Source organism: Nothobranchius furzeri, chromosome 1 (genome assembly GCF_043380555.1).
Source record: "Nothobranchius furzeri strain GRZ-AD chromosome 1, NfurGRZ-RIMD1, whole genome shotgun sequence".
NCBI lineage: Eukaryota > Metazoa > Chordata > Actinopteri > Cyprinodontiformes > Nothobranchiidae > Nothobranchius > Nothobranchius furzeri.
Window position 1 is genome coordinate 38,561,877 of NC_091741.1, and position 9,965 is coordinate 38,571,841.

A 9,965-nucleotide genomic window follows, 5' to 3' on the forward strand; every position below is an offset into this window, starting at 1 on the left:
CTGTTGCACGTTACACCTGACCGCAACGGTTCCTTCAGAATAAAAGCTGAACCTCACGACCCCTTCAGGGTCTCGTTGACACCAGTGATAACCTGTCGTGACCTGGAAGCATTCCCAGACTAGTTTGGTCGGCACCGCTGCTTTTCTACCGGTTTCGGTACCAAGGAGGGTCCAAGAGGACCTCGGCATTCTGGATCTAACGGAGGCTTCCCCTGGGGTACGTAGACCGACAGATGGTGTTTCATGTGTGTTATAAATCTCAGACTAAAGTTTAGAGCGAAACATTCACTCCCACTCAGAACTAACTGCTTCTCCGGATCTGCTGGTTCTGATAATAACATTACACACACACACACACACAAACACACACCATCATCATTCATCATGTCTCACTCCACCTTAGTCCATCAGTACACAGAGTGTTAAAGTTAGTCTTGTTTAAATTGTGTAGAAATAAATTTCTTAACTATTATAACCCCGACTCTCTCTCTTTCCTCGGAGTTAATACGAAGTGTCTGTCATGTTCTGTGTCCCCTTGTTCCCCAGCCCCTCCAGTTCCCACTCCAGGTTTTCCTCTTGTGTGCCATTATTATCCCCAGCCCTCTGTAGACTTCCCTCAGGTGTCTTTCTAATCATTCCCCATTCCTAATCTATCTTTATTTAGTCGTCCTTATCCCTCTAGTTATTAGTTGTTTATTTTTGGCTCTCAGTCTTTAGGTTTAGTTTTTGTGTTTTATAGTTTTAGGTTTATCTGCCCTCCTCTGGTTCTGTTCCCCATTTAGATAATATTATGCACCTGTTTTCCCTCCAGCCTTCACTCCACACACCTGCTGCCTGTTTCCCTAATTGCTCCTCTATGTGTATATAAGCATTGTCTCATCATTCAGTGTTTGTTGGTCCATTCTTTTTTGTCAACAATACAATGGACCGACAACCACACAGAGACAAGACAGGGCTTATATAGGCTGGGAAGATGAGAGGGAGATGAATTGCAGGTGTGTGGGGAGAGGGACCAGGTGAACACAATTACTAACTCAGGGAGGAGGAAGAAAACACTGGTGGGAAAAAACACACTAAATAATGAAAGGCTGTAACAAGGAAAATGACCTAAGAGAAAAACAAAAGACCAGAAGGCATGAACCATAACTAGTATTCTAAGGGGAAGCTGACACTAAAGGAAAACACTACAGAAAGAAACTACAGGGGCGTGGCTAAGAGGGGGCCAAGAGAGCACAGGACCTGGGAGAGGGAAGTCCAAAATAAAAACCATAACCACTGCCTTATGTGGTATCAATCCTTTCAGCACAACCAGGACTTTATGAATTTATACTTATTTTTTATATTTGGACATAAAGGGGTTGCATATTAAACCTTAAATCACTCAAAAACATAAAATCCGAATTGGCAAAAAGTTGTTAATTTTACTGTGAAACCAACAGACATTTATAATGAATGTTTTTTATAATTTAGAATGGTAAGCTAGACTGTACATTTCTAAAAAATATGAATAAAGCAAATAACAATTAAAAAAAATATTAGTCTGATAACTTGTTAAATCACATCCAACAAACAGCCAGATTTATTTTAGAAACCAGACATCACACCTTTCTGAGTCCCTTAGAAAAACTCTTAAACACACCAGGTCATGTTTCATTCACTGTCTCGTTTCACATCACTGCGAGTCACCATTCATAATCATTAGCCTTTCATCATTAATGTAGTAATAAACTGATTTTTATAAACTATTTTTTGTCTCTGTGTCAGATTATTATAGTGTTGTTTCCCTGGATTAAGCAAAGTTTCATCATCAATATTAAAGGTTCAATAATATTGATAATACATAATTGAATGGAATATTACACGCATGAGTATCAGCACCTTCTAAATCTGAGACCATGGTTCTCGACCGGAAAAGGGTGGCTTGCCAACTCCGGGTCGGGGGAGAGGTCCTACCTCAAGTGGAGGAGTTTAAGTATCTTGGGGTCTTGTTCACGAGTGAGGGTAGGAGGGATCGGGAGATCGACAGGTGGATTGGTTCGGCGTCTGCAGTGATGCGGACGCTGAGCCGATCTGTCGTGGTGAAGAGGGAGCTGAGCCAGAAAGCCAGGCTCTCGATTTACCAGTCGATCTACGTCCCAATCCTCACCTATGGTCATGAGCTTTGGGTAATGACCGAAAGAACGAGATCGCGGATACAAGCGGCCGAAATGAGTTTCCTCCGTAGGGTGGCCGGGCTCAGCCTTAGAGATAGGGTGAGGAGCTCGGACATTCGGGAGGGACTCGGAGTAGAACCACTGCTCCTCCGCATCGAAAGGAGTCAGTTGAGGTGGTTTGGGCATCTGGTCAGGATGCCTCCTGGACGCCTCCCTGGGGAGGTGTGTCGGGCATGTCCTGCCGGCAGGAGGCCCCCGGGTCGACCCAGGACACGTTGGAGAGGCTACATCTCCAATCTGGTCCGGGAACGCCTTGGGGTCCTGCCGGAGGAGCTGGTGGAGGTGGCCGGGGAGAGGACGGTCTGGAGCTCCCTAGTTGGGATGCTGCCCCCGCGACCCGGACCCGGATAAGCGGAGGAAGACGACGACGACGATTACATTTAATTGAGTACCTTTATATTGTTTTGATAATTTATTAAAAGTTACCACCTACTAACCGTTACACTGAGTCTCAAACTTCAGAACATGTATCAGATGAACTTCTGCTATAAATAAATCCTAAAGGATGTTGGAAACACATCCGACAGCTGCTGGATTTAAATTCTGAGCTGGTTTTAATTTCCTCCTCCTCGGATCATTTGATCTTTTATCAGAACCGATCCGAGCAACTATCAGTGCCGGCTGATCTGAGATCGTTTCAGAAGCAGAACATCGTCTCTTATGTTTAGACTCAAACACTGACCTCCTTCAGCAGGAAACGAGCCAAGTAGTTGCATGTAGCTCTGACTTTCTTCAGTCATCAGACTTGATGTTTCATCTCCCGCTTCTATGTGGTGTGTGCTAGGCTTTGATCTGCTCCCTCCTGCTGTAGGCTTAATGTAGCCAGTAAGAACCTGGCCTTCATCATGTCCAGAACAAAACACGACAGAGGAGGAGGAGGAGGAGGAGGAGGCTGGCATAAAAATAGACAAAGAGAGGAAGAGATCAGAATAAACAAAAGAGGAAGTAGAACAGAGAGCAGATAAAATCCATCACAAGCAGAAAAAGACAAATGCAGAGAAACAGAAATGAGCGCGGCGACAGGAGAACTGAAGAGGGCTGAGATGAGCTGATGATAGAGTGAGAAGATGAACGAGAGCAGTGTCGTGGTGAAAAGAAGAATCGCGTTCTGTGGTGACCTCCATTACCCTCTCTGAGCTCTCCTCCTGATGTATGAAGAGCAGCAGCAGGTCTGAAAACAGACTCCAACGCTTCAGCAGCTCTTCATTTGGTCACTTTTCTGTTAGGAAAAAAAAATCTATTCTGAAGAATTAATGAGACACAAAAACAGGTTCAGCAGGAAGTGTGTTGGTTTTATATTACTCTGATTTATTACCTTATTAAACACATTCCACCACACAGCATTAATTACCCATTCTATCAAATCAGCACATGGTTACACAGAGAAAAGAAAATTAAACACCAGACAAATTAGATCTGATGTGAAAAATCAATACGCAGCAACAATGAGCTCAATTAACCTGAAAATGTACCAACAATGTTGAGCTCAACATCATGTTTCCTACATCTGAGCAGCAAAGTTAGCAAATAATTAAGTTATAAACTGTCAAAAGACTCAAAATCTCTAAAATTCAGACTCAACTAAACTTCAACAGAGCCATAATGAGAACAAAAAGTAATGCAATTTATTTTTCAAATATTACTTGGTCCCTAAATTATTTATTTATTTATTTACTGGCTTATATTTAAGGAGGTGTCACGATGGGGCATGGATGTAAATTTCACTTTAGAAGTGGGGGGGGACACGGGGGTGGGGGGGGTGGGGGGGGGTGTATCTTTACAGTATGCTCTAATGGGAAACAGGCTTCAACACAAACTGTTGTTTTTCACTTGGTCCTAGAGCTCAACCAGTGTCAATTTAATATAGCGTAATATTGTTTATGGATGGTAAAAAGTGCAGGGGTCAAAACTTGACTTTGGAAAAAGTGGGGGGGACATGTCCCCCCCGTCCCCCCCCCCCCTGCGCCCCCCCCCCCCCCCCCCCACAAATTACATCCATGCGATGGGGAGCCAAGAGGAGGTTAGGGCCCAAAGATGCAGAGAACCAGATGACACTGAGTAGAGCAATAACGTAAAAATCCTTTTATTAAGAATAAGTCCAAAAAGGGGCAGGGAGCCAAAAAACAAAATTCAAACGTCCCAAATAACAAAACCTAGAACATCCAAAACGAGGATCCAAATCTAGAGAGGGGACCGAGACAACGGTGACACGAGACAATGACCCAACCACAGATAGAGACGCAGACAGGGTTATTATATACGCTGGGGCATGATGAGAGGCAGATAGGCTGCAGGTGTGTGGGGAGAGAAACCAGGTGAAAGCAATTAACTAATCAGAGAGGAAACTAACATGACCTAAGAGTAAAACCTAAAGACAAGAAGAGCAGCAAAAATAACTAATATTCTAACCCCGGGTTTCCACGGGAGCCGTCAGCAGCACGTTACTGCAGCAGCACGTCTTGCTCGTGTAAGCTGCTGCTTGGCCCTTCCCACGAGACGCGAAGCAGCAGGGGAGCAGCTGTCACCGACAGAGCACGAAGTCACACGAGTGACTTTGTCAGTAAACACAACAACAAGCAGGAGAAAACTACAACATGGTTTGTGTTTTATGTTCTGTCCGTTTTATAATCGCCAATACGGACCTGAAAAACAAAGAAGACCGCTAGCTAGGTGATAACTTCTCACGGGGACGCACAGTTAGTAACTTTTTTTTTTAAGTAAAGCAACCGGAAGGCAGTACGTTCTTTATTCTGAAAATCTCTGTAGCTTCTCTCCATTTCCGCGTTCAATTTCCTGTCTTTCCTTCCCCAAAAATGTCGAACTTGACCCGTTTCAGAGGCGTCGCGCGTAGAAAATAGAACCGGCGCGTAAAGGCCGCGACATGCTGCTCCTGAGACGCGGCCGACTCGCGCTGCTGACGGCTCCTGTGGAAAGCCGGGGTAAGGGGAAGGAAAACTACAAACATCGATGGGAAAACACACTAAAGAGACTAATAAAATGAAAAGCTGAACCTATAAAAAACTGCAGAGGGGTGACTGGGGGAGACCAAAGGAACACAGGAGCTGGGAGGGATAATCTGGAGGGTTGCAGACCAGGGGACACATGAGGAACACAAAGAGACACATAAGAGGATCCTTAGAGGGGGATGGAGCACACAAGGAGACACATGAGGGAGATGCAGACGCAGACCATGACAGGAGGATAAAAAAAAAACTCAAGTGGGTTCTCCTGGAAACAAAGATGCAAATACAAAGCCAAGATAACAGAGCGATAATCTGAATTCAAAACAAAATGACAAATTAACACTATCACAATTAAAAAACAAACAACAAATACAAAGAATAATAAATATAAATTAATAAATAATAATAATAATAATACATTTAACAAAGAAGTTGGCTACTCAAATAGAGTAAATTGTGTGAACAAATGTACTAAAGTACATTTACATAAAAATATGACAACAAACGACGCAACTAAATGGTAGAGAGACAACTAATACACGACTCAGAGAAATTTAGGTTAAAACGTATAGTATGACTAAATGATGATACAATATTATTCAAAAACAGCTACAGATGGGTAATAAATAATCATGAATTGAATTTTAAACAGCCTAAAAGAAGTAGTGGACCTCATAACAACAGGTAAATGATTCCAGTCAGATGGAGCTTTAACAGAAACAGCCAGCTTCCCTGACTCAGCTCTACAACGGGGAACAATGAAGGAGGTTCTAAATAATAATGTACAGCGTGGCTTGAGTCAGCCCATCTGAGTGTAGTTTTGCACTCCTTAAGGGTGCGGGGGCAGGGGTGGGGGGTGCGTGATATTTACTTCTGACAAAATAACATGAGGTGATCAGTAAACAGTGTAAAGTAACTTTAATGCTCCACAGAAACACAACTCAGTGAAAAATGTTGGTGTTGCTGGACATCTGGCTCAATTTTAAGGCTTTTTGTCAGACTCTGAACCAGGAAATGGCTGCAGGCAGTGAAACAGAAATAAAAATAAACTAGCCAATCAGTGGCCAGAATCACAATGCCAGCCCGACCCAGCCTTGCCAGGTACATCAATGGAGCAGGGACTAAAAATAGGAGTGAAAGAAGAGGGAAAACACCGAACCCAGCCCTTGGGAACAGTGGTTGGGCCGAGCTGCATCGGTCCGAGTTGCTCTGAGTACTGTTCCTGGAAAACCGCCTTAAGAAACTGGCTGTTGGACTTCCTGATTGGGAGATCTCAGCCAGTTTGGGTTTGCACCAACACTTCCAGTATTATTGGTCTCAACACTGAGCCCCCTCCTCTTCACCCTGCTGACCCCTGAATGTATCGCTGCAGACGCAGCACCAATCCACCCGTCAATCTCACACTCCCTCTTTCCCTCACTCCTGAACATGACCTCAGGATACTTAAACTCCTCCACTTGGGGCAGGACCTCATCCCTGACCTGGAGAAGGCATTCTACCCTTTTCTGATTCAAGAACATGATCTTGGGTTTAGAGGAGCTGATTCTCATCCCAGCTGTTTCACACTCGGCTGCGACCCGATCCAGTAAATGCCAGATATCACGTTCTGATGAAGCCAACAGGACCACATCATCTGCAAAATGCCGAGACCCGATCCTCAGGCCACCGAAACTGATCCCCTCAACATCTTGGCTCCATCTAGAAGTCCTGTCTATAAAAGTTATGAACAGAACCGCATACAGGGACCTAACAGCCTGAATCAGAGGGCCTGGTACCCCATGCTAGAGCCCTGCGCAGGACTGTTTTCTTCATCCCGCTCCTGCCTGCTCCCGCTGAATTTCTGACCATTACCGCCCGCAACCACAACGTGTGCGGTACACTCCCGCCCGCACCCGCAAAACTCGGAGAAATTATTACCTCATGATAAAAGAGATTTATTGAGTTTGTGTCCTCTCTGGTCCTGGAGAAAACATGTCATTTTATAGGCTCTACCAGGGGTTGTCAACCCGCGGCTCTTCCATCCATCTGATGCGGCTCTCTGTGCTTGTAAAATAATGGATATTTAAATAAAATGCTTTATATTTTACTGAATTAATTTTATATCTGCATGTTAATTCTAAATGTAAAGATTGTCTGCGTAAACCTGAACAGTTCCAACCCGGTCTTACTGTGAGACCGGGTTGATGGGTCACGCTTGTGCGTAATCATATGCGCTTTCTGAGCTGAAGAGGATGTGAGATTCTGGGCTTCTTCTCAGACGGCTCATGGATGTGTCGCCACATTGGAGACAGGAACAAGCACTATTCAGCCAAAGTTTCATCATCAGGGAACATTTTCTGAGCGCCAAGTCTCTGAGAGACCGGGTTTGGAAAACACTCGTTTCAGTGGGAGGAATATTCCCGCAGGCGCTCTGGTTCTGCGACGCGCTCCAAGCCCCTCTCCACATCTTCAGCTCGCTGTGCACCTTAGGTACGTGCTGACAGCGAGCTGCGCTGAGCAGTGTCCAGCTCAGATGTTCAGATTGGAATCTTTTCTTGAGTGATTTAGCTACATCTGCGATGTGCGTAGAATAAAGTGTCAGTTCGTCTGCATGCGTCGGGGTAATTCTTTCTATTCTTTCTCCGTCAAAATAAATGGACAAATACAGGAACTATCCGTTCATCACAAGCCCTGCTTTTAACTGTTCTGTTTTCTTGTGAAAATTGTTGGAAAGAGACAAAATTTAACTTGATTACCACCAGAGCCAGTGCGCCGTTATCTCCGTGACTGTAAATGAGGGGAAAACAAAATGATCGGATCCTGCACATGTTTTAACATATTGGTCAGGTTTGACTCACTTTGTTTTCATTTAGTTTTTAACCCTTTAACGCCGATGCGTCACCATGCAGGATCACCGGTGATGCATTGGCACATGCGATTTCAGATAACTCCTCGCTACTTAAACTATAAAATTCTTAAAAAATACATAAGGGAGCTACTGTGTGGTGCTTAAAGGGTTAATGAAATCAAGGCCGTTTAATCAGGCAGTGATCGAGGTCGCTTTTCTAAGAGAGACCTGAATGAGAAATATTAACACAATCGGAGAAACTCCTCCAAATGTCTGACTTGCCTTGCTTTGGTTTTTGTGTCATAAAGACCTTGTTTCAGCTTCTTTTCAACATCAGTTGCTGACTCCATCATACTCATCCCGATCCCACACTGTTTCTTTTAGCCGACCGTTCCCGCCAGCAGCAAAGTTCACACCGCCCGCCCCCGCAAGATTTGTGTTGGGTCCTGCGGGACCCAATCCCGATGCAGCCCTCTACCCCATACTCCCAGAGTACCCCTCTTAGGAACTCTGGGTTTCATAAATGGCTCCAGACTTCTGATGCTGCCCCCTTTTCAGCATTATCGACAATTCAGCACCATGGAGAGTGGCACACCTCTCCCTCACAGCACAGCTAAACGACATTAGTGATCCCTCAGCTCCAGCTCATAAAAACAGAGGACACACGGAGAGAAAGGAGGCTCAGAGGAGACAGACAGATTGACAGAGAAGGACGGCTGGGCTTTGTGATTTGTAATCCTTTAGGGAAACTTTTGTGGAGCTTTAGGTTTATTTGATACTGGTACCCACTTTTGAGGGCTCTTTAGTTTAGTTTGAGCTGAATCGGATGGAGGTGCTCTTTAGTTGTTTCGTCCAGCGCTGGCAAGGCCTCTGACGTTGGAAGAGGTTTTCATCTCCTTAGGTAGGGATTGTTTTGTTGAAAACCAAGGGCTTGAAAGTTTCAGCTTTCACATTTAGTTGATAACCTTGCAGTCTTGCGCTCTTCCCATCCTGGCAGTAGGATGGTTTGTTTAATGGCAGTTTTAGTTAGTTTAATTTATAACAGTACATTCCTTATTTGTCTTAACTGTGTTGTCTTATTGCGTTGGAGGAAGTAGTCTTGAGTTTCATCTCCCATTTGGACGCTTTCTGTTAAAATTATAAATAGTTTTACTGAAAGTGATTTGTGCGAGTCCGCTCTTTTAACCACTTTTCTTGTGTTGGACCTATCAGGGTTTCCTAGACTTGGTTGGGGTCGTAACATACTGGGGGCCACAGGGCCCCTGAGGCACATGGTCGAACACCTTCCCTAAATCCACAAACACAGGTGGATTAGCTGGGCGAACTCCCCACCTTTCAGGACCCCCTAAGGGTATAGAGCTGCTTCAGTGTTCCATGGCCAGGACGAAAACCACATTGCTCCTCCTGAATCCAATGTTCGACAATCCGACAGACCATCCTCTCCAGAACCCCTGAATAGACTAAACCAGTGAGGCTCAGGAGTGCGATTACCCAACAGTAGGAGCACACCCTGTGGTTCCCCTTTCTTAAAAAAGGGGACCACCACCCCATTCTGCCAATCCAGTGGAACTGTCCCCAATGTCCAGACGATATTGCAGATCCGCGTCAGCCAACACAGCCCTATGACATCCAGAGCCTTAAGGAACTCTGGGTGGATCTCATCCACCCCAGAGCCTTGCCACCAAGGAGCTTTTTGACAACCTCCGTGACCTCAGCACCAGAGATTGAAGAGTCCAACCCAAAGTGGCCCACACCTGGGATTTTGCCTCCATGACCATCCAAGCCACATTCCGCTTAGATTACTGGTACCTATCAGCTGCCTCTGGAGTCCCACAGGCCAATGACAGGACTCTTTCCTCAGCTTAACAGCATCTCCAACCCCCGGTGTCCACCAGCGGGATTAGGGATTGCCACTATGACAGGCACGACAACCCTGGGGCCGCAGCTCTGGTCAGCTGCCTC

At 45.1% G+C, this 9,965-nt stretch overlaps 1 long non-coding RNA gene across 1 annotated transcript in view; it reads right to left on the bottom strand.

Annotated features, from left to right (window-relative positions):
- Positions 1-3,887, bottom strand: part of LOC139063905 (uncharacterized) — a 42,272-nt gene extending 38,385 nt beyond the window's left edge. The window contains exons 1-2 of the long non-coding RNA XR_011517225.1: positions 3,341-3,887; positions 2,896-3,105 (exon numbers count right to left, since the gene is read on the bottom strand). This is a non-coding gene — a long non-coding RNA (uncharacterized lncRNA). The remainder of the gene's footprint in view (positions 1-2,895; positions 3,106-3,340) is intronic.
- Between the last annotated feature and the right edge of the window lie 6,078 nt (positions 3,888-9,965).